Below are 25167 nucleotides of genomic sequence, written 5' to 3'. Positions count from 1 at the left end.
AGGTGTTATGAATGCAATTTACTGGAATAGATTTCTAAGTGAAAGAAAAATGTGCTCAGAATTGCAATTAAGCCTGATAAGTGCCTGTAGACAAGAACAGGCAATTTTAAGCTTAAAATTTGCAGACCCTCCAGTCTACTCTGTCCTCAGGGGATACAGTCTCTCAGTATGCATAAACTTTATAGGTATAGATCCTTTTAAAATGCTAGAAGGAAGGTAGGAAGATCTTACCTAAATGCTAATCCACTTTAGATCCACAAAATATATTTGGGCAGCCGCATTTCTCTCAGTATGCACAGTCAAAGACTCTGTGACCTGAGTCAAGTTGCATACCTTGCAGTCTAAAGCTGTTTGGGGACTCATAACCCCCACGTTGAACATCTAAGTCTCCTGAAGCATGGTCAGCATGCTCCAGCATAACAGAATTCAGCACAAACCCAAACCTTTACCCCTTCAGATTTGATGGTGGTGATGCTGCCCACCTCCTGTGCAGGGTTGTTGCTAGGAGGTGGGGAGTGAGAATGGGAACTCTTGCTTAGTTTGGTTGCTCATCTCATCTCATCCCAGTGAGTGAACTCATGTCTGGCAGTGAACAGGAGCTGTGTCCTGAGCTGGGGTGCTCCCAACATCCATCAGGTCAAAACAGCTCCCTGCTCCCCTTGGTGCCAGCTCGGGGACCACTGCATGGGAGAGAATGCAAATATCTCAGGGACTCAAAGAAAACGAGCAAGGCAAGCAGGAAAGCTGTGCCTCTCTGCTCTGTGTGCTGTTATGTATCATATCCAAAGACTTAATGCAAATGTATAAGCTGTCCCTGGAGCTGGAAAAAAATCTATAATATTTCTATTGCTGTAATATCTATGCGCCAAGTGCAGACATTTGTTTGATTTGGCCTCTGGCATTTTTATCTGGCATGCTCTCCATTTCATTTCTCCCACCCTGTATCAATCTTAAAGCTCCTTCAGTTAGGGAAAAAAAAAAGAGGAAAAAAGAAAAATCCCAAAAACCTCCCTCTGTATTGTATTTCAGTTGAGATGCAAATGAAAAAAGCCTTCTCTTCTGAAATATTAGTACTAGTATGGTGGCAAACCTACTGAAAAGCTGGAGCAAAGGTTTTGCATGTTGTGGTTGCCTGTGAAATATCCCCTTCCCTCCCAAGCTTGCTGTCATTCACCTCCTAAGCAGTGGGTGTTCCAGCTGATAATGCTCTACTGAGCAGTGTAGCTTGGTGGCATCCCCATCCTGCCATGTCATGTCAGTCAAAATTGCTATGCTGGAATGTAAATTAACCCCAGAAATTACAGGTGCACATTTGATAACTGTATATGTATTTCTCCTCGTTGAGGCGTACGGTCCTGGATGAGTCTGTGTTGGACAGCAGAGGTGAGGCTAATAACATCTCAATTTACCACTGTATTAACTTATATTTGTACATTTTAAGAGGAAAACGAAAAGTTCATTACACTTTCAGGTAGCAGCTACATAGTGCTTACGTTATATGAGCAGAAAGGCTCTAATTTCCCGTTAGATTAAATTGCTAATAAGTTTTTCCAGGCACTGTTTCAGTCAAGAGTTCACCACAAGTAGCCATGAAGTGATGCAAAAATGTCTTACCAAGTGTGGGGAGTAGAGAAGCTCTCAAGGTGTAAGAAAAAAGAAGCAACTATTGCAGGTCGTCACTGCATCAGCAGTCAAAAGATTTACAGCAGGGTTATAAAATAGCTTTAAGTATTGAGCCAAATTCATGCAGTTCAGAGTCTCCCCTATTGTTCACCGAGTGTCAGTTTGGCCACATGATAGACTTGGCTCAAGCTCAGGATTCTCCACAAACCACTGTCCATTAAAGTCAGAGAAACCCTGAAATCAGCACTTATGCTGCAGTGAAGAAAGGGGTGGGATTATTGGTCTTGGTTTAATACTTTTCTCTTTTAGTATGTAAACTCTCCCTCAGGTTGCAGAAACCTGAAACATTATTTTAGGATCGTTTTCCTCTACTTTATGCACTTTTTTCATATTACCAGCTTCATATTTTATGGCAAGCATCTGAGAGTCATTAATTTCAACTGGCTGAATAAACACTGCTTGCTTGACAGGCACTTACTTAAATGCATTATTTTTGGCATAAGATTTAAAATTATGTTTGCAAAAGATGGCAACGTTTTTTTGTCTCTTTCCCCCCTCATCTCATTGCAATCTGGCATAATTCTCACAGTCTATCTTGTTTTACCTTACCACAGCTTAATAGTCAAATTTAGAAATAGGAGGTAAAAATTTGCTTTGTTAGCTGTCCCCTGATATTTATCTGTGTCTTTTTGTACACAATCTCCACAGAGCAGACTGTGCCAGTAAGTGAACATTTTTAAACTCCTCATGTTAACAACCAAAATAGCGAAGAATAATAATTTCCACAATGGAGACCTGCACAGTTTAATTTTCAGAATTAGATGTTAAATGAACAGTGGAAAACTGTTTGAATGAATTTGTAGTTCTCTCATGCAGCTATTTAATGCTCCTTAGTTTAACTTTCTAATTACACTCCTTTTTGGAGGTATTTCTGCAGCTCTGCTGGCTCCCTTTTCCTGCTATTGTTTAAGATCTAATTACAGGACTTGCCAAAATAGTTAGCCTGTGTTGAGGAATTGAAGAAAATATTCTCTGTGGGAAGAGTGTATCCTGAAGAGTGGAAAAAAATTATTATGAAGTACCGTTTTCTGGTATTGCTTGCACCAGTTCTAAAAGATATCAGAAAGTAGACTAAAAAAAGGAGTAAAAGCAAGAAGACATCCCCCACAAACTTTCCCTTGCAGTTGCCAGATATGTGTTAGCACTTGCTGACAGATGTACTTACAGACTGTCTGTTGTTTTCTGCCAGTACCTGTAAGCAGGCAGGGGTTCATATGATATTTTATACATCAATTGAAATAAATGTTTTAAATATTTAAATGAAAATAAAATATTTGTGAGAGTAAATGCATTATTCCTATTTAAAGTCTTGACTGATTACATTGAAAGGCACGGAAATATTTTGGGGAAGACAACATCTTGATCCGCAGCTGATGATTTTGATATCCTTAAAAAAAGTTATTCCACCCATGGTCATGAGTTATCGTTGTTAGACTGCTTTATAAGTAATTAGAAAGGTCAGGAGGACAAACAATGCTGGATACAAGACAGTTCAGAAATTACAAACCATTGGAAGGTGTACTGAAATGGATTTTTCTAATGGAATGAATGGATGCTGGAACTGTGCACCACACCTGATGGGGCGTGTGAGGGCACACAGCTTTACTCTGATGATGGTCCTATTTTAGCCAGCTTGATTTAAAGCCTAAAGATCAGTCAGATGAATTTGGGGCATATTTCGGTTGGTGGACAGGTCTGCTCAGGAAGCAGTGGCACTGAACTTCACTTGTCAAGTTCTTGGCTATGCTACTTCATTTCAGTGTGAGGACAGAATTTTTCTGCTATTGCCCTGAATCTTATGTAGTGATCTGTACCACAACAAAGCAAGTAAAATACCCCCCATCTTATATTCTTTATTCTTGAAGAGATTTGGGCTCTTAAATGGAGTTTTAATAAAAACTAACTTGAAAGCAAGCTACTACATTTTGTTATTTTTTTGGCTATCTACACATGCACAGAGTTCAAATGGACTTTGTCAAAACCAGTCATGAATCAGACTCCTAAAATAATTCCATTTCAGGAGAATCTTCAGTCCTTTTGTCTGCAACTGGTTATCAAGCTGAGATCTGATCTGCAAGGAAATCAACACTTGAGTTTCTTATTTCTACATATCTACATAGTAACACAAAAATACACCATGGTTTTCTTTCCTTTTTTTTTTGTGGGGGGGGGGATTTTTTTGATTGGTTGGTTGGTTTTGATTTTTGGTTTTTGTTTATTTGTTGTTTTATTTTTGGTTTTTTTTGTTTCTGTGGGTTTTGGTTTGGTTTGGTTTTGGCGGTTTAATTGTTGGGTTTTGTTTTGGTTTTTTGTTCCATTTGGAAAGAAAACCTGGAATATAAAAAGCAAGAAACAAATGAGCACAGTAGAGTCAGAAGTGGGTGATCTTTCTGCTTCCAGCCTGGTGGTTCACCAGCCCTTGCAACTCACTTCTTGCATCCAAACACAACATGGGTCTGCCAAGGAAGCTCCTCAGAAGAACGGACACTGACTGAACGATAGTGCTGTGCCAGGACAATGTCATGAAGTCTACACCTTACAGAGAACTTCAGGGAGATGCCTGAGTTATGAGGTATCTGTCAGTCCCAGCACTGCATCTGCCCCTGGGGTTTGCTCTTGAGGGGAGGACTGCAGTGACACTGATGAGATGTTCAAACTGTGCTTTATTTCTGCTGGTTGAACATGCACATGGATTATTTTTAAATTGAAAAAGAGACCAGAAACAAAGAGAAGTTTCAGCAGTGGGTGTTTTGGGACCATGATTTCTTGTCACGTCTGAGAAACCTGAAATGTTAGTAACTGATCTGCTTTATGTGTATGAGCACAAAGCTTCTAGTTTTGATTGTATCAGAGTGCTTTCAATTTAGAAAAAAATCAATCAACAGAAACAGTAAATGGCACTGAACTCCACATTTCTCTTTGGGAGCAGCATTATAACATTTAGCCTTGCTCAACAAGAAGTTTTATATCACTTTTGTTTATATATAGGATAATGCAATGGGGATACAGGGCTTCTGTTTAGAAAGGTTATTGACACTCTTGGTGCTGTGTTGGCATTTATTCTTTGGACTTTTATTGCTTCTGATCCGTGGTATTTATGTCTCTGAGGTGAGGACTTTCATCTGTGATACATGCTTATAATTTACAGGCCGCAGAGTGCCCTGATGTTGTCTGCAGAAACAGGAAATTAAACAATTAAACGGGAGGCAGATGTGAAGAGTAAAACAAGACACTCCCCCCAGTAAATTTATTTTTCAATATTGTCTGCTGGACAGAGGAGGCTGAAAACCATTGCTGTACCCAGTGACTTTTGAGGGAAGCAAGATAAGGTTCGATAGATGGACATGAGAAATTGGCAAAGCACTCCAGGAAGGGAAATTAACCAAGCAGAATATGAATTCAGACTTTATTGGCAGTTTGAGCTTCCATGTTTCTCCTGTGATCCAGCTCCCCCGAACCTGTATCACAGGACTGAAGCCTTTTTTGCTGGCCTTTGTCATGGACATTCAGTGCCCCCCTCCCCAAGCTGTCTGAAGTGACCATTGCCAAGCCCCCTAGTGATTACTTTAACTGTAACAGCAATGACAGATCACTTTATTAATTGCAAATTGCACTATCTGAAGATGGTGACAACAGATATGGAGAAAAGAACAGAATATCCTAATTTTTCATAGCATAATCAGCCTGTTTGGAGCCCTAGATAAAAATAAATTACCTCAACCTTACAATACACTTGACAGGTATTTATTGCAGCATACTCTATCAGCAATTGCCATACCTACATGAGCTAACTTCTCTGATGTTACCCAAAAACGTGAAGGGGAGTGTTAATGAGGAGGAGCAGCCAAAGCAAGGCCCTGGGATCTGGGTCTGTGTTCCAGTTGTTGCATGACACTGCCTCTGGATGCTGCCTTCTCCAAGCCCCTTACACCTGCCTCTGCTGCGATCTGCCCACCTGGGCACAGTGGGAAGTTTGTGTTGGACATCTTGAGGGTAAATGAATGACACAAAAAGACTTTGCAATCCTTCAGTGGTAGAAATTAACTCAACAGGCAATGTTAACCAAGAATACTTGATACAGAAAAACAAATTTATCTCGGCTGGCAGAAAGAGGGAGAAAAATCCTCTCAATTTGGAAAAACTGAAGGACATGCCTACAGACCTACTGCTTATCCATTCTCAGAGCCAAAGTTTACAAGACTCCCTAATGGAAGCAGACAATTTTTCAGTTCCTGTTTGCTGCAGCTGTTTTTGCCATGTCCTGAGTTTATTTGATACAAAGTCTAAATTAGTCTCGAGAAACAGGATTAACCTTTCCAATCACATTTAAGGTGAAATTGCTTAACTACAGCACACAATGTCATGCTACAGATAATCCATGTGCTTGATTAATGCTTTTATAATCAATTGCTGTCTGGAAGTGACTCCTTCCCATCACACTCTTCACAAAAAGAGCAGATGGTATTTAAAAGGTTATGGCAAGAGGGCATTTCAGAGGTCAAATAGAACATCGATCAAGTGGGCAGAAAAATTGCTTTTTTCCTTCCCCTTCTTATCCTCACAATCCATGAGGGAATGTGGACTATGAATTATAGTTTGATCTATAGTTCAAGCACTAAAATGTTTTCTTGTTTCAAATTTCTGTGTTGTTTTGGGTAATGAACCTGGAAATTGGATTCCCTTTGTGCCAATAAAAAATTGTGGCCAATACACGTATCTCAGCAACATAATTCTTAGACCCATAGAGATTTTCTTGCTGCTACCTTGAACACAGTCCTAATGCTGGTGTTTAATAAAGGCTGTACTAATATCCACAACGTCCTTAGATCAATTTTTAGCAATTTTTACAGTCTGTGTAAAAAAATACTCACCATTTCCCTGCTCTTTTACAGAAACCAATAAAAACCTGATATTGTATGACTTATTCTGGCTATTTTCCATGTACATGGTTGGTTGCCATTCTGCATTAGAGTCCAAGAAGAGGTATTGTCACCTGGAGTGAAGGGGGCAGAGAGACTACACGTACCAATGAGGTCTCTAAACCAGAAATCAGGGGTTTGCCATTGTACAATACATAAAATATATCAGTACCCTTTTTCCTCACCTTTCTATCTCATGTCATGCTAAACACACTTAGTGGACTGAAACAGAACGTTGTTTATGTGTTCCAGTAATTTTTGATGTTTTACTAATGAAAATGTAAATTTTTGTCCTATTAGTTTGAAAATGAATATTGTCATCTTTGTTGCCTAACAGAAGTGTATTTTTATTAATTGCCATATCTTTCTCCATTCGTTTTTTATGGTTTTGGTGTTCTGTTGTTGTTGTAGTACAGGTTATTGTGACAAGTGAAGGACTCGTTCTGAGTAGGTCTTTAGAGTAGATTTTCTTTTGGGATGTAAAAGTGCTATAATCTTGCTCTGTGATCAAAACCAGGATGGATTGGCTAAGATATTTTTCAGGATTGTAACTTAAGTTTAAGGGCCTGAGCCCTTTCTTATCTGAACAATTCTCACTCACTTCATGTAAGTACTCACACAGGAGCCTGAAGAGCTATTAATGAGATAGGGCTCTTGTCCTGAACCAAGAACAGGTAATAACTACCAAATATTGCATAAATAAAGTTGTAAAATGTGAACTTTCAAAAGCTGAACAGAAGTGGAACTTGATGAAACTATGCTCCCTAATGCTGTTAGAGTCACATCTGAGTGTCTCCACCATCCAGGAGGTGTAGAAGAGCTATCACTGGAACTGCCAGTGTGTTTCAAATAGTCTTAATATACACAGCCATCTATAACACACTGAGAGACCTTTCAATGTTAGTTTTGTAGTTTAATTTCCTTTGATATATTTCAAGAGCAAATGTAAATTCTAAAAAAAGCTGAAGTCTGTGAGACACTTCAACTTAGCCATGTTTGTCAACACTATATGAAAAACAACACAAGTACAAATGTATATATTGCATGATTTTTCCTGGGATTTACTGGCCAACATAGAAAGAAAATCTTTCCATATGGGTGAGGTATTTCTGTTTCACCATTTAACTACAGGTTCTAAAAAGGTAGCATATGATAAAAAGATGCTAACATGAACAACTGCATAGTTATGAATGAGGAGTTAGGAGAGGGTTATTTCTAGCATTAAATTGAAACACACAGATTTCCCAAAGAGAAGGACTCCTGGGGACCAGTTGTGACTCAAGGTATTCTTCAGGGGGATTTCTGAGTCAGTATTGGCCCATATCAGAGAGTTTGTGTCAATTGCCTTGTTATGACTGGGACCCAAGTGATCAGAACTGCCATATTAAACGCAAATTGATAAATGAAAGTCTTTACTACTAGTCCAAAGGCAAAAACAGCTGTGAAAGTAATGCTAGATATATTGACAACATCGTAGCATTTTTCATTGAGTTTAATATATGTATTTCATCACTAATCCTTTAGCAACTTCTAAACCAAATCTTTTGTCTTCTATTGTGTGTCCATATTGATCTGCTGTTGAAGCATTGCTTGCAATTGAGAGGTGTTATTCATTATGTTTGGAAGCTGTTTGATCAGACAAGAAAAGAATACAGCATGGTTTCAAGAGAGTGAGAAAATCAAATGAACTTATATAGATGAAAAATAAATAGTGAGGTGTGCTTCTTTAACTTCCTGTTATTTATTTTTCAGGGCTTTTTTCTTCCCTGAAGAGACCAGGGAGCCATCAGATAAAACTGAAAATCTCTTAAGCAACCTAATAAAAAGCCAAAGCCATCTATCTTTTAACAATAGAGTTGTCTATAGGTATAAATGTGCAATTTCAACACTTTTTTCCCCGTGTTTATTTTCACACCCTAATTTTCTGATTTTGTAGAGTCTTAAATAACGTTCTGAATCAAGTAATATAATCACATGGACGATTGAGACCTGATTTTTTAAAAAAATCTTTTGTACGTGAATATTGACTATTCCTTTGAATGTTCAATTCAGCACAAGAACTTCATATACACTGTCAATCATAGAAAGAGAGGAACATATAGAAACCATGAAAAGAATTTTTCTTAGCTGTCTTTGCTCTAACCAAACCTTTTATACCCATGTGTGCTTCCCGTTGCTCTCCCTGTTCTGCTGCTTTCCCAGCCACAGCTCCCTCATACCTTTGGCAGCCATTCACAATCAATCCTACGTGTATCTCTCTTCTTTATAGTACGACAGTACCCAGAGGTTTTCATTTCTGATGTCCCCTATTCCTGATCTTAGACACGGTATCAATCACCGGGGCCATCGCGGGTATCAGCCGAGTGATCGCTCTTCTGCACCCGCCGAGTATTTCCTTGGCCCAATCATATTCCTGCCTGGGTTGTTTGTTTCTCTCTCAGAAATCTATAATACACCATCCCATTTGAAGGGGGAGGGAGGGAATGCCCTAGGCTTTCTCCTAGTTGTTGAGATTGTATAGTTTTACATTGCTACTCAGCCCATAAATGTAACACTAAAAATGAATCTGTGGTATCTGTGTTTGGATGACTATTGAGTGTCATAAGCAGTGCAGTGTTCTTGTACAATCAATATCTTCCATGTGAAACCAAAGACAGCACTTTAAATTACCAAACAAACAAAGAAAAAAAAAGATAATATAATAATAACAACAAAGTGATGTATACATCTATTTTTGCTTGTGTACTGCTGGCTTTTCATGGCAAAATGATTATTTCAGATCCTTTCTGCAGCCACTAGCATGTGCTAAATAGTGACACTGAAAAAGCACATGCTGTACACTCTCCACATTTGTCAGATATTGCTCCTTGTGCCTACCTGACATAAGTGTTCTGCTGTTTCTTTGTTTCTTTAAAAGGTTTTCTCAAATGTCTTCTGAGTTTTAGGTGTTGCAATTTTAAGCAAGCCTCCTCCTTGGGCTTCATCTGAAAAGGTGAGAAAGTAGCTGCCTAATTACACAGGGAGAAAGCTAGAGATACAGAAAAAAAAGCTATTAGCAAAATAATTTTTTTGATCCTCATGGTAAATGTAATCAAAATATGAATGTGAAACTACTTCCACAGAGGAACAAAGCTAATAATACCTGAAATTGTTCTACATGTTCCAGGATGTAATAACAGAAACGTGATATGTCTAAAATTTTTCAAACATTTAGATTTAAAAGTTCTACTCCTATCTATCTATTGGCAACTTGGGGCACCTGAATTCCTTCATTAATTTGGATTTATGTTCCTAGTCTCCTCAGAGATGGAGACAGTAAATCTGCAGTTAAAACAAACAATTAACAAGCGAGCTCTGCTCAACGAGATTGCAGGTTCTGAGTTTTTTGTGAACTTTTCTCATGGACCATCAAACACCATCCAGACATCCACCATGGGACACCCACACTCCCTTCAGGCTGGACAGGCAAACACACGTGAGCTTTGCACGGAGCGCTGGCACACCACACAGTGCGAGGTGCTGAGCCACAGCACACCTTGCAGGTCACTGCTCCTGCGGCACCAACATGTGATGTCAGACACATTCCAAAGCGTGCCCACCCACCTGTGAGTGCCTGGACTTCGTGTGCACGTTGCCAGCTCCCCCCTAAGCCCCGTTTTGCTCAACACCTACACATGTAATCATGGTGACAGCTCCGATTGGGCTGCGAGGTATTCAGACATCCCACATACAGGTGCTGTTGGGTTTTTTCCATCTGGATTTAGTGTCATGACAGCAAGAGAGAATCTCCAGGATGACGAGGGTTAGGGTTAGGGTTAGGGTTATCTCCAGGATAACTAGGATATATGCTGTCTTTAGCTTTCATCCAACCATAGCCTCTTTACCATTCCACAATTAAGAATCAGCTGATCAGTGAGCTGGAGTGAACTGATCTGACAGCTAGGTAAAAAAACAGGCACTTTTGTTCACTAGCAAATTGAGGACATATTATGTAATATTTTTTTTCCCCCAGGATAATATACATTAAATTGTTTTATCTGAAATTATGATATTATTTTAAAGTATTACTGGAATTTATTGCAAAATAGGCAGCTGATAAGAAAGTTTAAGTATTTCTGTGTCAATAATAATTGGCTTCAAATACATATGACATCCCCGAGTTTTTTGCCAAGGAAAAAACAGCTTTCAAATTAAAGGAAATTTCTTGACTTTTAAATTAAGGTTTTCTAAAGAAGGGGCAGGATTATGCTGAAAGGAGGAATTCTGAAATTCTGAAAGTCCTGGCTGGCAGTGAGATCAGTTTCCTGTCCTGAGGAGAAAGAAAGGAAAAAGAAAAGGCGTTGACTTTTCCTTAGTGAATAGGTGCTGTAGTGGAGACTTGCATGAGCCATTATGTGCCGGTTCAATATGAGAGCCTTTCCAGGCTGCCCTGCTCGGGTCAGGAAAAAAAAGTGGGAGATGAAGATCTGTACATGGAGTTTGACAGAAGGCCAGATGCTATTCTTATTTACAAGAATATAAAAGAGGAATGACTGCACTAAAACCAGTGGCGTTCCTTCTGATTTACAGCTGAACAACAGAGAAGAACATTTTTACAACTAAAACCTGAAACTATTTTTTTTTTGTTGTTTTTCAAATATACAGCCTTTAAATCTGAGGACATTTAATATTTTTCTTTTAACTTCATATTGGTTCAAGTGCATTTCCTACTTTACTCAGAGTAAGTGGATAACTCAAGTCAGATTTACAAGGATGATCGAGTTTCTTTTTGTCCCTGAGGAAAATTATTATCAAGCTACCCACTTGAGGCAGTGATATGTGTTAAAACACCTAACATGTGTGATGTTCTGGTGGAAAAAAAAAAATAACACAATAAGACAGCCAGTCACTGTATTGCGGTCGAAACAATTCATATTTATTTGATGATTATCTGATTGAAACAAAGTTAACACATCCAGCTGACTGCTTCGCTTTTCTTTAGTCTCACTCTCATTTGTTAAAGATTGTCATGGGCTTGTGGACTCTGAAAGCAAAGTGGCCAAAAGAGCTGTACAGGTTTTCAGGCAGTTGCTATCATCGACAGATGAGAGGTGTAACACGTCTGACCCAAAAGGCCCCTGAAAGCTCCACACTGAATCAGTTGAAAGCAAAACAAACAAAACCAGAAATAGTATGAGCTGAACTAGGTACTGAAAATTTTAAGATGGCCTCCATTTGACAGTAGTGATGATATACATAAATTTTAGGATGATAGAAGAGTCAAATGGAACAAGCATAAAGCTGGCATGAAAACATTTATCCCAGAATTGTGTACCATTTAACTGAGTTCTTTATTTAGTTTTTACCCTGTGAGTTTTGGGAGTGATTCACAGTGAGACAGTCTATAAAATTAAGAAAGTAGTTTACTTTATGAATGTTTAAAGTGTTAACATTCTTTTAATTTTAACTGTGATAATTGAGTTCTTTAATGTATAAATGTGGCTGTTAGGAACTGTTTTTATAGGACCAAAATATGTTCACATGTAAAAAGCAAGCCATCAAATCTAATTGAAGCAAGAGAAAATACTGAGAGTAAACTAGGAATTAAAGATGGATAGAGAATTCTACCAAAAAAAAAAAAGAAAGGTTGGACTACAAAGACAAAAAAATAATGTATTATTAAACCTTTATATTCTGGTACCATCTAGAGGCCAAATGACACAGAATCCCATTTTGCCAGGAGCTGTACAAACATAGAAAATTATAGATATTCCCTCTCCAACCCAAAGAATGGGCATGACAAACTCACAGCTACTGAAAGTTTATGTTATTTCTTCTTTGTGCAATAATATATGTCTGCCTCTGTTTTCCCCATATTATCTGGATCATCTGTGTGCAAACCCTGGATGCTTCCAGCCTGCCAACAGCTGTGTCATGGACACAAATCACAAGCACAGAAGGCAGAATGTGCCTCTGGAACAAGAACATCAACAGCTGCACCCACCAAAATGTTATAATGACAAGAAATACAGCGAGGGTCAGGAACAACTTGTTACTACCACCATGGTGCCTTGGGATCACAGTTTTCTTTATTAGATGTCCAAAAGAGTCTTTTGCTAGTATTTGTGGTGGAAGATGGAAGGCCCAAAAATATATGCTAACAACTGAAAATCCTCCTGCATTTCAGCTGCAGATGTTTGCAAGTGATGTCTAAGGAAATACATATATGTTTTCTTGCTACTGTTATTTTGATGCTGAATTGCTGTGAATGAGCCAGTGAAAGAATTCTGGAGCTGCTGCTCCCAAAAAGAAGCATTAAAATAGCAGGGTTTTGTGCAAGACAGGACTACTGAAGGGATCTGTGAATAAGCCAGCCCAAATGCTGGAAGATGTAGAAATAGGATCACTTGAATCTTTGTGTGAGCAGACAGAATTAGATACCTAAGGCAAATAGGTGCAGTCATCTGGGGCAGAGCACTGCACTAATAAAACTCTGCTGCTTCCAGCCACCTGAGGACATCTCTGGCCCACTGGCTAAGGGGACTATCCATCCTTTAAAGGGGTCTGTTTATTATTTGCAACTGGGTGATAGGTCGGTGATCACACTCAGTGATTTCTAAGGGGATTTTTCACAGGTTCCAATGGGATTTGGATTAAGCTTTCTGACTGTAAGCTTCACTTCATGTTTGGGCTTTGGGACTTTGAAATTTCCAATAAATTCTGCTTTAAAAGTAAAATTCATGGAGTGAAATATAAAATGTAAAATACAGACTTGATCATGTGTTTCAGTAAGGTGTTCCATAGGTTATCTGCACAGTGGTAATATAGATAATCTAAATAATATAATTCGTTTTCCATGTATTTAATACACAGAAAAGATTACTTTATTTTTCTACCTTTTTTTTTCAGTGAAACTATAGGGATCTTTAAACTTTCCTGCATATATTACAGGAGGAGGATGGAAGCTGAAAAAAATAAATAAATTAGGGAGTTTACTAATACAAAGTAGATAGCCTTCTATCCTTGGAGCCCTAATATTGCACTGGAATTAACTGAAAAGTTGGGGTTATTATATTTTATGGTCTTTTACGCTTTACTTTTCAATTTTTTGCTTTACCCATTAGGAGATAGATATAAAAAATGTCTGCCTCATTTGACTATCCTTAGACTTAGCTGAAAGCAGTAGTCCAAAATATTTCTTCAGTAGGAATAAGATCAGGTACTAGATACTGGTAAACATTTTGACTCTATTTGCTTCTGTAGGAAGAAACATCAGTGCATTTTTTTGGTTCTGTTTGGTTCTGTTTTGTTTATTTTTGCTTGTTTTTCTCTCTAAAATTACTTTAAAATATAAATTGGAATTTCATTTAGAATATCAGCAGAAATCAAAGCTGGCCCAAGGTTTACATGGGACAATATGGAGTATTTTAATAATAGAGTATTCGGACTTCTGTTTTAGAAATCAAGAAAAAGAGGGGCTCAGGTTTGCTTAATATATTATATTTGCCAGTGCTTACACTGGGATACCATTCTTCCTTCCCACAAAAATGCATCAGGATGTTTAAGCCTTTACTTCTGGAGCTGGTGCTGCACTGTCACTGCCCTGGTCCTGCTGCTTCAGCCACAGTGCTGATGTCACTGTGGCAGTCAGCAAGTATCAGGATATAAGGCCCATGTTCAATTTAGATGTTACCTAGACCCTTTTAGGCCTGTCAGCTGCTTTGCTCTATCATGTTAAAAAGCATGATCAGTGCTTCATCATTATTTTTAATGCTGTTTAAAGTTTTATACCCTTTACACATCTCAGGAATTTACCGGCAGAGCTGGTAAAATTTGAACGTTTTTGCCTGGCGAGTTCTGCGTGCTTTAGGCTGAACTTTGCAGGTGTGAAAGGTATAAGGCAAAGGGTTTTTTTTAACCTTTCCATTCTTCACAAGCCATTCCCAAAAGCTGAACTGTAGACGGAACACAGGGGTCACAGCTTTAATAGGGGGTCAATGGAGAGGGAAATCCCACTCTTTTGACATTGTCTGTAATGCAGACAACTGATTCCTTCCTGTAAGTCCATAAAGGACAGCTAAAATAAATAATAAATCAGCCCACAAAACTTCCTAATTGTTTTAAATGGTAGCACATCTGAAACAAGTAAGTGGACAGGGTAGGAGGTAGTACTGAGAAGCACTAGAACACCCCTAACTGCAATGACAGACCCTTGAGGGGACCCATTAGGCATTTTAGGGTGTACTCTGGGATAGTTTTCTGGTATTCTTCTCTATTTTATTTTTGTCACTGTACCAATTCTGTTTTTTCACTCATTTGTGCATATGAACTGCAAAGCATGCTTGTGTTTCTGTTTAACTAGTTGCAACATTGTGGACTGGAGAAGGAGATTGGGTTAAGTATGTCTTTAACAATAGCTGATCAGGGACAATAATTTATAAGGAATAGAAGATATGTAATGCTTTTTTGTATCTTTGTGATATTTCTGGTACATCATCACACAGATGCAATAATTATGATCCTTGATTATACTGAGCTCAACATCATCCCATTTTTAAGTAGACAAATTTAGGTGCAAGTTTTAACTGTTAAAGCTAGACCATCAATTCATGGTTTTAATGTCACTTTCCTTAATAATTATTTAAAAAAAAAAAAAGAAATTCAGTTACCTCTTTGCCTGCTTTTTAAATAAACAAAGCTTAAGAAAATGAACACTGTATGTGTTTGTATTTGTGTGCATCTATGAACACACACAGAGATCCTCTCCTTACAGCATCTCTCACAACAACGTAAAATAAATTTGAGAGTGGCAAATGTTAAAAATACAGTACTCTTTAATAAGTTCCAGAAAAAATAAATGGATGTAGAAAGGTAAGAAGATATGTGTTTACCCTTAGTGAGAGAAAAGCTCAATTCCAGGCTTATTTTCTTACGGGAAAGAACCTACAAGTGCACAACCTTAAAGCTGTAGCAAACATATTTTGGTGCTCCTGGAATTATTCGTTTTCCCATAAAGTCGCATAGCCTAATGAGAGAGAATAATTTTTTCTCTTGAGTTATAGTGCTGCTGAATTTAATGTTTCTCCTCTTTGCTACAAGTATACTGTATAAAATGGAAAAAATTCGAATTCTGGCATCCGTTTAGAGTGTGTAATGAGGAATTTAATAAGTAATATAGAAAAAGAAATACACATATTTCTAGAGCTCTCAGATCTTGAGAAATCATTTGAGAATATCCACTAATAGTCTGTCTAAACAAACATTTCTTAGAAGCACTGTTGCAATATTGATGTCTGAAGCAGCATCCTTTTAACTGAAAATAAAAGAACTAGAAAAAACACATCAGGATAAGGTGACTGACATAATTTGAGTACTGCCACATGTACTTGATTGGACAGAAAGTGTGATGATGCTCACGATGACTACAATACTTGATTCTTCAATCTCTGTTTCATCACAGGCTTTGCTTTGTTATTATGGCTCACTGCTTTGTGTCTGATACGATTCCTCCCTCTAAAATTGGTAACAGGTACCGAGCATTCCATTGTAATTGCAGATGTAGCTTTTGTCCTCTCTTTTGGCTTTCAAACTTGTGTGTCTGCAAAAAATATAAGCCTGATGAATTTCAGTACTTACTGACATAAAACAGCCAATGCCTGTTATTATTTTGGATGAAAACATACTTTTAAGGTTTCTTGGGCTCTGCATTTTCATTCTGTCAAAATGGATGTATGTGAAATTACTGCCTGCTCGTTTCACATCAAAGTTAAGCCTTCTATTTTTGAATGTTCTTGCTTTTTGCATAAAATTAAAAACAAACAAGCAAACAAACAAACCATTTCTTAAGTGGTGATACTGGAGTTCAACATCAACTGTTCAAGCTCTAAGAATGGTCTTAAAACCTGTTTCCAGTCCAGGAGTTGCATTAGTAGATCAGATACTCAGATTATGAAATCAGCACATTTTCATTTACTCCATTCGATGTACAAAGAATAATTTGAGCTAAATTATTTGATTAACGATTTTTTACAGAACAGAGGCAGTTTCTCGTGGAGAGAAGTTCAGAGTAACTTATTTGCTTTAGAGTGAAAATATTTCTGGGACTCTTATTCAGCCAGATTTTTAACCCAGGGTGACTGCTGCTGATCACAGCCATCCAGGCTGTCACAGATGTTGTGTTAAGAAAGCTATTGAACATCAGTGGGTAGTAAAATTTTTCTGCTCTCACTTTATTGCTGCCCCCATTAAACCATCCTCTCAGGTCCCATATTTGTGTAACTGGTTCTGTCCCCTCCGGCCTGCAGTCATTAGCCCATCCCTTAGTAGTGGACTATATAATGCTTTCTTAATTAACCCTGTGGATCTTGTTGCCCCAAATAACATTTAAATGGGAGTTTGTAGCTGTAATATCTCGATATAGATTTCCACTGGAATTGCTTGAATGGAATGCATAATTTCAGGGAGAAATCCTAAAAACCCTCGAGACACTTTTGAGATAATTACAACATAGCTTGTCATTTCAAAACAGAAGGCCTGGATTTATTTTCAAGACACAGTTCCTCTTTTGAATGCCATGCTTATTCAGCTGCAAGTGACTCGAGTTTCTGCTACTCCAAATAACCTGACAAGAGTAACAGGGCATTTATCAAAGTATTATCACATATGTTACATACCCTAAAATATCACTTTGCAAAAACCTCATCCGAACTCAACTCACAGTTCTATCCCAACCAGCATCTTTTAATTGGTCAGTACTTTTTGCTTCTTGAATTAGAAATCAATTCATGGGATATTTTGGTTCCATGCTTTCTGGACCATTTGTTTCCAACACAGCTTCCTGCACATATAATCAGATTCAACCCAAGTTATTTGATCACAGAATGAAACACTCTTATGTTGAGTGTGTCAAGTGTGTTTGGCTTTAGCTAATTTATTTGTGTGTTCTACTTTCATCTAAATAAAAACATCAGGAGTTTACTGCTTGAGAATTTTTTTTTTTTTTGGTGTTATGACATTTTTCTTTGTCCTGCAGCTATCTTTGCCTTCATCAATAGATGAGATCTTCAGGATGAGACTTGGTGGGGATCCATCCTTGTGCATCTTTTTGGAGTCTCCCTCTCCAGAGACAGTCAAAACCCCAGTTGGACGTGTTTCTGTTCAGCCTTCTCTAGATGATCCTGCCCTGGGAGTGGAGTCGGACTAGATGGTTTCCAGAACTATAACAATTTGAACTATAACAATTCTGTGATTCTTTTTTAAATTAAGATCACAGAAAAAATAATGAACCCCTTGGTGCAGACCAGATTTTAATGCCTATAGACAGCACAGAAAATATTCCATCCATTCTATTTCTTTGTAATTTTATTTGAATTCCTTTTTCACCCCCAAAGTGGTCCAGCTTCAATGAATCATTCCAGGTTTTGCATTTACTAAGAACTGTGTTTGAACTACCAATGAATGAGGCTAATACAGCATAGAACACCATTTACTCCTTTGGAACAACCCTTTTCCACGTGTGTGTCCTCTGCACCACAATTCCTCTACATAATGCACAAGCTGCTGCTGAAATTACCAGTAAATTTAAACTCCTGAATTAGTGTCTGTTCTGCAGAGCCTCCCAAGAGTCAAACCACACAAATGCTCACTGGTGAACTTGGCTGACTGGGGAAGCATATGGGCCACTGTTGTTATTTGGACAGGAAATGGGAGCAGATCGTTGAAACTCTTTAAAGAGTAAAATCTGAATACCATGTAAGGTTAATAGATTGATATTCCTCTTAAATGTTAAATGAAGATGACTTTTAAAAAGCACTAATTTATTAATAGTTAACATGAAAAGTTAATTTTCTTCCCATTTTGTAAAAGGGTTATTACATGCTGTTTCATTTATATTTGGATTATGATTGGATATGTTGATCAAATGGGAGCTCCAGATGAAAAAATAATTAATTACAAAATATTCACCCTTTTTTCCTGGACTGGGCAAGCCATCTTATTTGTAAATAAATTTTGGATTGCAATTATGGAGAGATTTGCACTTGCTAACTAATTGTTCAATATGCCTCATTATTTTTATTTGAGAATATCTGCTAATGAGAAATATGAACCAAATGTTTGTTGTTACTATCTTTTTAATGAATGAGATACTGAACAAAATTTTTGGCTTTTATTTATTGGAATAGATCCCTTATGAAGGTTTCTGTTATAAAAAAGAGAGCTTTGCTTCTTCTCTCTCTGTAACAAGCCACACTTGTATCTTTTCAGGAATAAAGAAATTATTCCATTCTTAAGGAGAAAAAAATAAAAGAGAAAGTTAGACACCTTTAACAGAGTCACATTATAGAGCAGATGACCATAGTGATTTACTTAAAGGACCAGAAAGAAAATGGAATACAATCTTTCATTTTTTAAAGAAGTGCCTCTTAAAACTCACTGAGATTTTTAGCTGAGCTGTAATTGAGTTTTCTGTTTGCTCTTCTTAATGAATAAACAATGTGCCCCTTTGTATCCTTTCTATCACCTTTACCCTCCAGTTTTCCTCAAAAATGCTGAGAGAAAGACTGAGCACCTTGCCACTACTCATTATCTGCCTTAGCTATTACATGCTAAAAAACGAAGTTATTATCATTCACATATTTTCCCTGTTAAAATGGCAAGTGGTGAGGATCAAGGCAGCAGCAGGCACCTCATCTCTTTGTGTGTGTCTCTACAATTTCTAAAACCGCAATGAATTTGCATATTGAACACACATGATGGGCAAGAGATTAATGTTCTCACTGGATGTGATGAGGCTCTGTGGAGCCTGAATTTCCTTTTTATTAGTCCTGGATGTTATCGTGGAACCAAACTCTTGCTGTACTACATTTCTCACTGTCCTTGAGAAAATGGATGGATAACTTATAACCATAATTATGCCCACTCACTGGTCTAATGAAGAGAATTAGAGAATGTGTAAACAATAGCTGTGCAGGGGAGAGTATGCATAATTGGCAACTATTAATCTAATAGTGAGAGATGGAGACGGGTGAGGATGATTAACATAGGCCACACAGAACGATCATTTGTGATGAGGATGACTGAGAAGACATTGACATTATTTAGCCTTCCCCACTGGCAAGGAGAGCAGGAATAGAAAGAAAATTAAATACAGGATGGATCAGCAGGTGTGGTGCAGCAGGCTTTCAGCACTCATATTTTTCCTTCTTTGAAGAAAAAATGTGCAGGCTTTTCTTTCCATGCTATTAGTACCATAAAAAGCGCTGAATGATGATGTAGAAGAGCAAATATTTTCCACTGTCTCATACAGAGTTTTATTGTCCAAATTGTAATTTTCTGGAACAAGTGCATTGTGGGTTATGGAAAACAGCAACTCAGGTTCTCATTTTTTGTTTATTCTGTCCTCTGAATGATCCTTTCTTTGTGGCAGTCAGGAGAGTGACTGCAGGATGATGGGGAGTGAAAAAAGTGAGAGGAGGTAGATAGCTCATGGAAAGGAAGAAAATAGCAGTTAACTGGAAGCGAGAACAGAAAAAGCTGTAGGGTTTGTGAAAAGAAGGTGAGAGAAGGATAAGAAAGGATGACTGAGACAGTGATGACCTGGAATTTATAGGGTGAGGAATTAAAAAAAAATTATTGGAAATTTTTTCAGCTGTGAGGATGGAGGAATAAGAAGTAGAAGGGTGGGCCAATCTGGCAAAAAGACGAGGATGCAGAAATAGGGGATGCAGAGAGTGGATCTAGACCAGGCAAAAGTGAGATACCCTGACTGCAGCGTTGAGAGAAACTCCTTGTTGTAGATAACTGAGACCTTGAGACTACAGCCAGCTGATTGAGAAAGGGCATTAGAAATATTTGGGAAACAGGGGACTAAAGAGTTAGACTGGACAGAAAACACAGAGCTTGAAATGAGGGGGGGGTGGATGGGTATAAAAAAAGGCTAAATAAGCAGAGTATGCATACACTGTAGGATAATTTCTTCCAGCACCTGGAATGGCAGACAAGACTTGTAAGTTTATTCTTCTGCTGTCAGCAAGGAACCAAACCACAGTTTCACCTTGCACATCCTCTAATCCCCAGGACAGGTTTCTTTTAATTCAAGTTTGCACTGTAGAACTCAAATCTAGTATTTTCTCAGTTCTGAATTTTATTCACCTATTCTTAAACCTGGCTAGTGTTTTTATGCATATTAAACACAGCTGCTATTGAGAAGGTATGCAGACTGCTCAAATCAGATGAAGGGACATAAAGAGGACAAACTCTACCTATCTGATCATGTTGTGTGAAAGTTCTTGGTACTTCTCAATAGTTGCTGTGCAGAACAGAGTCTTTCTACTAAAAACCAGCTTCAAATAAAGGGTTGTTACCATTAGATTCCAAATATATTTGGTATTGCTATGGGCTTCCAAGTATAGCCAGGAGAAAGCTCAAAGAAGATAACAGAGAAAGAAGTATTGGGAAAGCATAATCTTTATCAGCAAAGTCTCACCCTCAATTTGTATTTATCAAAAGGAAAGTCTCAGAATTGCATTCATGTACATAAAAGAAAAACAAATGGAAATTATGAAATGACCCTGTGCTTTCCCAATCATGTGTAGTTCTTTCTTCTGCATCCATGCAAAGAAAATCTTTCCACTGGATCCATTGGATAGACTCGTGGTTAGAATGAGAACTTCAAAACATGTTGTGTAAAAAATACCAATTATTGCCTCTGTGAAACAAAAACCAGACCAAAACCCCACCCAAAGACAAAACTAGAAACATAAGATAGGATTACCTGAAATTCTCTGAAAGCTAATAATCATGTAATTTAAGTTAAATCAGAGATTCTCCATCTGTTCTGTAGATCCTGTGAATGCATTCTGTCTTCCCATGTGCTCCAAAGACAGAAAGCTTCCAAAAACTGTCAGTGGAATGAAGTCTCTCCTCCTTTCCTCTGCTGTGGTTGTGTTTGCTTGAATCAGATTCAAATCCTCAGCTTTCATTATAGAAATTGCCTTCCTTTTACCAAAGCATTATGTCTTACATAAAGAAAATATATTTACTTTACTAATGAATCACAGACTGCATCTATCCACTCTAGACTGTGGAATTAAGAACAGGACTGCAGGCAAGCTTTTCTTTTCCCGTAACAGTCCACTATCAGCTTAATATTTAAATGCCCATGGGCTCAAAAAAATTAATATCTTTTATTTACACAGTGCTGGAAATCAAAGAAAAAAGGCTGTGCTAGCATTTTCCCTCTTTTAAAGTCATCACTTATTATTATTTGTTATCCTGTGTAGGATTATTTCAATGATCCTTGAAAATAGCTGGAAATTATTTTGAAAAGTGAAACATTAGGTGAGGGGTGTTCAAAATCAACAAAATATCAATTAATCAAATTATCAAAAATACAATTTCTGAACAAAACACAATACTAAACTCTTGGGAAAAAAAAAATTGAAAAACTTTCAGAAAATTCTGAGAAAATCTAATATGCCTATAAATATACTTCAGTGATCAGTATGTGTGTCTGCAAATAACTGATGGCCAATCTTAATCCCCTGGCTCCCATAGCACAGATTAATGGATTGATGCTTTAGTGTGAAATAAGCCAACATCCCCACCCTTGTTAATGGCAATTTCAGATCATTCCAACTAGTTTGGAAAGACTGTGAGCTTTCAGCCCCAGGCATACTGTTCCTTTGTTCATGACAGTGAGGAGCTCTGCAGCTCTTAATCCACAGTTAACCTGCAGGTCAGCAGGCACTGTCACAACCTACCCCAGGACACTGGGGCTCTGTCATGCCCCTTACTACTCTGAAGCAGTGAGGATGACTTTTTCTTGGCTAAATGAAGTAATGAACAGAAAATTGTTCCTGCAATACTTCCATGAGGATCAAAAATAGAGCTGTCTTTTCCCCCTTATCCCATCTGCTATAGAACAGAAAAGAACATAATAGAGTGGAAGACTCTTTCAGCTGGAAGTGACCTGCAATGACCATCTAATGATCACTTAGTCCAACTGCCTGACCATTTCAAGACTGACAAAAAATTAAAGCGTGTTATTAAGGACACTTTCCAAATGCCTCTTCAAAACTAGACAGGCTTGGGGCATTCTGTTTCAACTCAAAGGATTTTTTCCTTCCCACATGTCCTGTCTCTGAATCTACCTCTGCAGATACAGTTGCCTCTTGATAAAACTCATTAAATTTTACAGATAATTACCTGCGTTTTCCTTGTGGTCTTAACACTGAATTTCTCTTCCCAAAGCATATCTGCCTCTAGTGTAACCTTACAAAAAAAATTTGCAATGACAAAATTTATATGGTTTTGTTTATTTTTTAAAAAAAATTGAATGGATTTATAGAAGTGCATCCAGGGCTACTCAGGACAAAGAAACAACCTCTGACTCAAGAATTCATTAATTCATTCATGCCTGGGTACTGGGATACTTACTGCTCCTAAAGTCCTTCCTTGGGGTCTGTCCATGGGGGTTTGATGTGGCTGAGCCAAAATTCTGACACAAAAGCTCTCTTTTAACCTCACCTATTTTTTTAAATGGCTACAATAAGTTCTAAACAATAAATTCTTTAAATTCCAGCTCTCCTAGAAAATGTAGCAATTCCTCACAAATACATCTTTGTCAAGTCAGTACTAATGCATATATTTGTCAGCTGCCTGGTAAATTTTATTTCACTATACCTCTGAATTAAATGTTAAGTAAATGCATAGGAACACTGTAGTTAAGGATAATTCTGATTTCTTTCCCATGGCTTTGGCTGCCAAGAGTTTATCCAAAACCTAGCAAAGTTTTATCCAAGTTCCTCCAATAGCCTCCCAAGCCAGAAGAGTCCAAGGGTTTCAATTTTCAAAGCAATACATTTTTCAAGCCTAGCTCTGTTAAAAATCAAACTACAGTCTCTGAACCTCTGTCATATTTTAATGCTAATGGGAGAAAGCCTAATTAGAGCCTCCCATCTCGGGTGCAACACATTTCTTGAAGAAAAAGAAGAATCTAGAATCTCACTTTCTTGATTCCTTGAAAATTTTTCTGTTGAAAATTTATTTCCTAATAAGTATACACACAGCAAAAACAGGGTCATCTCTCAAATAATCTCAGAAACAGCAATTAAAAAACAAATAAACAAACAAACCACAAAAACCCCAAACAAACCCCCCCCCCAGATAATAAATAAATGCTATGTTAAAGAAACACTGAAATAGCTAACATAAAATAGATATTTTATCCCAGAAAAGATGTTGCAAATGAACTCTGATGGCCCCTGTGGTGTTCCAAGTCAGTGCTAATTTATGGAACTGAGCAGTTTCAGCCCCAGGAGGAACTCTACTGGCAGTGAGATGCCCATAGGATTTGAAACAGATTTTGGATTCCTCACGGAGAATAGAGGGATAGAAGACAAATAAGAGAATGAGTTTTAAGATAGGACTGTATTAATGTGACACATAATGAGGTTAATATAAAAAATGTTTTCTCACTCACTGGCCGTTTAACAGGTACTCCTGCAGGCACAAGGGCAATGACCTACAATGAGGCATCATCCCACGCTGTCCCAGGGTGCCATTCAGGCCATAATGTGGGACACATCCCTCTGGAAGCAAAATGGTCTCCTAAGTGATCTCCCAAGGGATTTTTTTTACCTCTATGGGTCTGAAATTTTACTCTTAGTCTGCGCTGGCAGTGTGCTGCCTCCCACATTTCATTTTGATGTCAAGATGCTAAACTTTGGTTTCTTTAATTCGGCAGGGCCTCCCAGTGCTTTAAGGAAAAGGTAAAAGCATTACTGCAGCTAGTTTGGCCCAGTGGGAATAAACTGCTTTTAGTCTTCCAGAGCAGGCAATCAGTCAGATTCCCAGGAAATACATCTCACTTGAACATCCAAAGGATCTGGGGGTGAAGGGCTCGGCAGCTGTAAGGACAAGGAGGTGCAGTGGCCTGGGGAGAGGCTCCATTCGGGAAGGGGCAAAGGAGAGAGCAAGGAAGCCAAATTCTCCCAGTTATTTTTCAGTCATGCTGTGGTTTGCAGCAGGAGGAGGAAGGTTGAGCCTTTCAGCCTCTCTCCTCATTGTGCCTTTATTTGGCACACTCCTTATTGGTTTTTGAAGGATTGCAGCTCGGGCTAAGCTTTGCGTGCTTTCAGTATTTAAAAAAAAAAACCACAGAAAACAAACCACAAAAAACCCCAAACACTGTCTTACTAAAACATTATGGGAAAGTTGTAGCTTCCCCAGTAAGATGAGGGAAGAACTTAAATTAACTCAGGTTATACTGACCAACATTGCAAGTTGATAAAATATATTCATCGTTATTGTAGAAACTAGATTTTGGCCTGTGTTAAAAGAAAGAAAATTCCAAGGACAATCTCTCTTTTTACACAAGGCCCTGCAACCATTATGATTCTTTCCATTTTTCATGTTACTGACTCAACTGTTTTTTTAAAAGCACAGAAGAAACCTTCTTTTCCACTTTGATGAGACCAGAAATGTAAACAGAATTATAAAATACAGAATGTGTCCTTTTCTTTTTAATTTATTTTCCACAGGGAAAGAAAGGAATGCATTGAGGGATTTAGCAGTCTTCCTTCAA

This window comes from Myiozetetes cayanensis, unplaced genomic scaffold (assembly GCF_022539395.1).
Source record: "Myiozetetes cayanensis isolate MyiCay16 unplaced genomic scaffold, myiCay2020 scf5-8, whole genome shotgun sequence".
NCBI classification, from domain to species: Eukaryota; Metazoa; Chordata; class Aves; order Passeriformes; family Tyrannidae; genus Myiozetetes; species Myiozetetes cayanensis.
Note: the sequence above shows the minus strand (reverse complement) of the source record.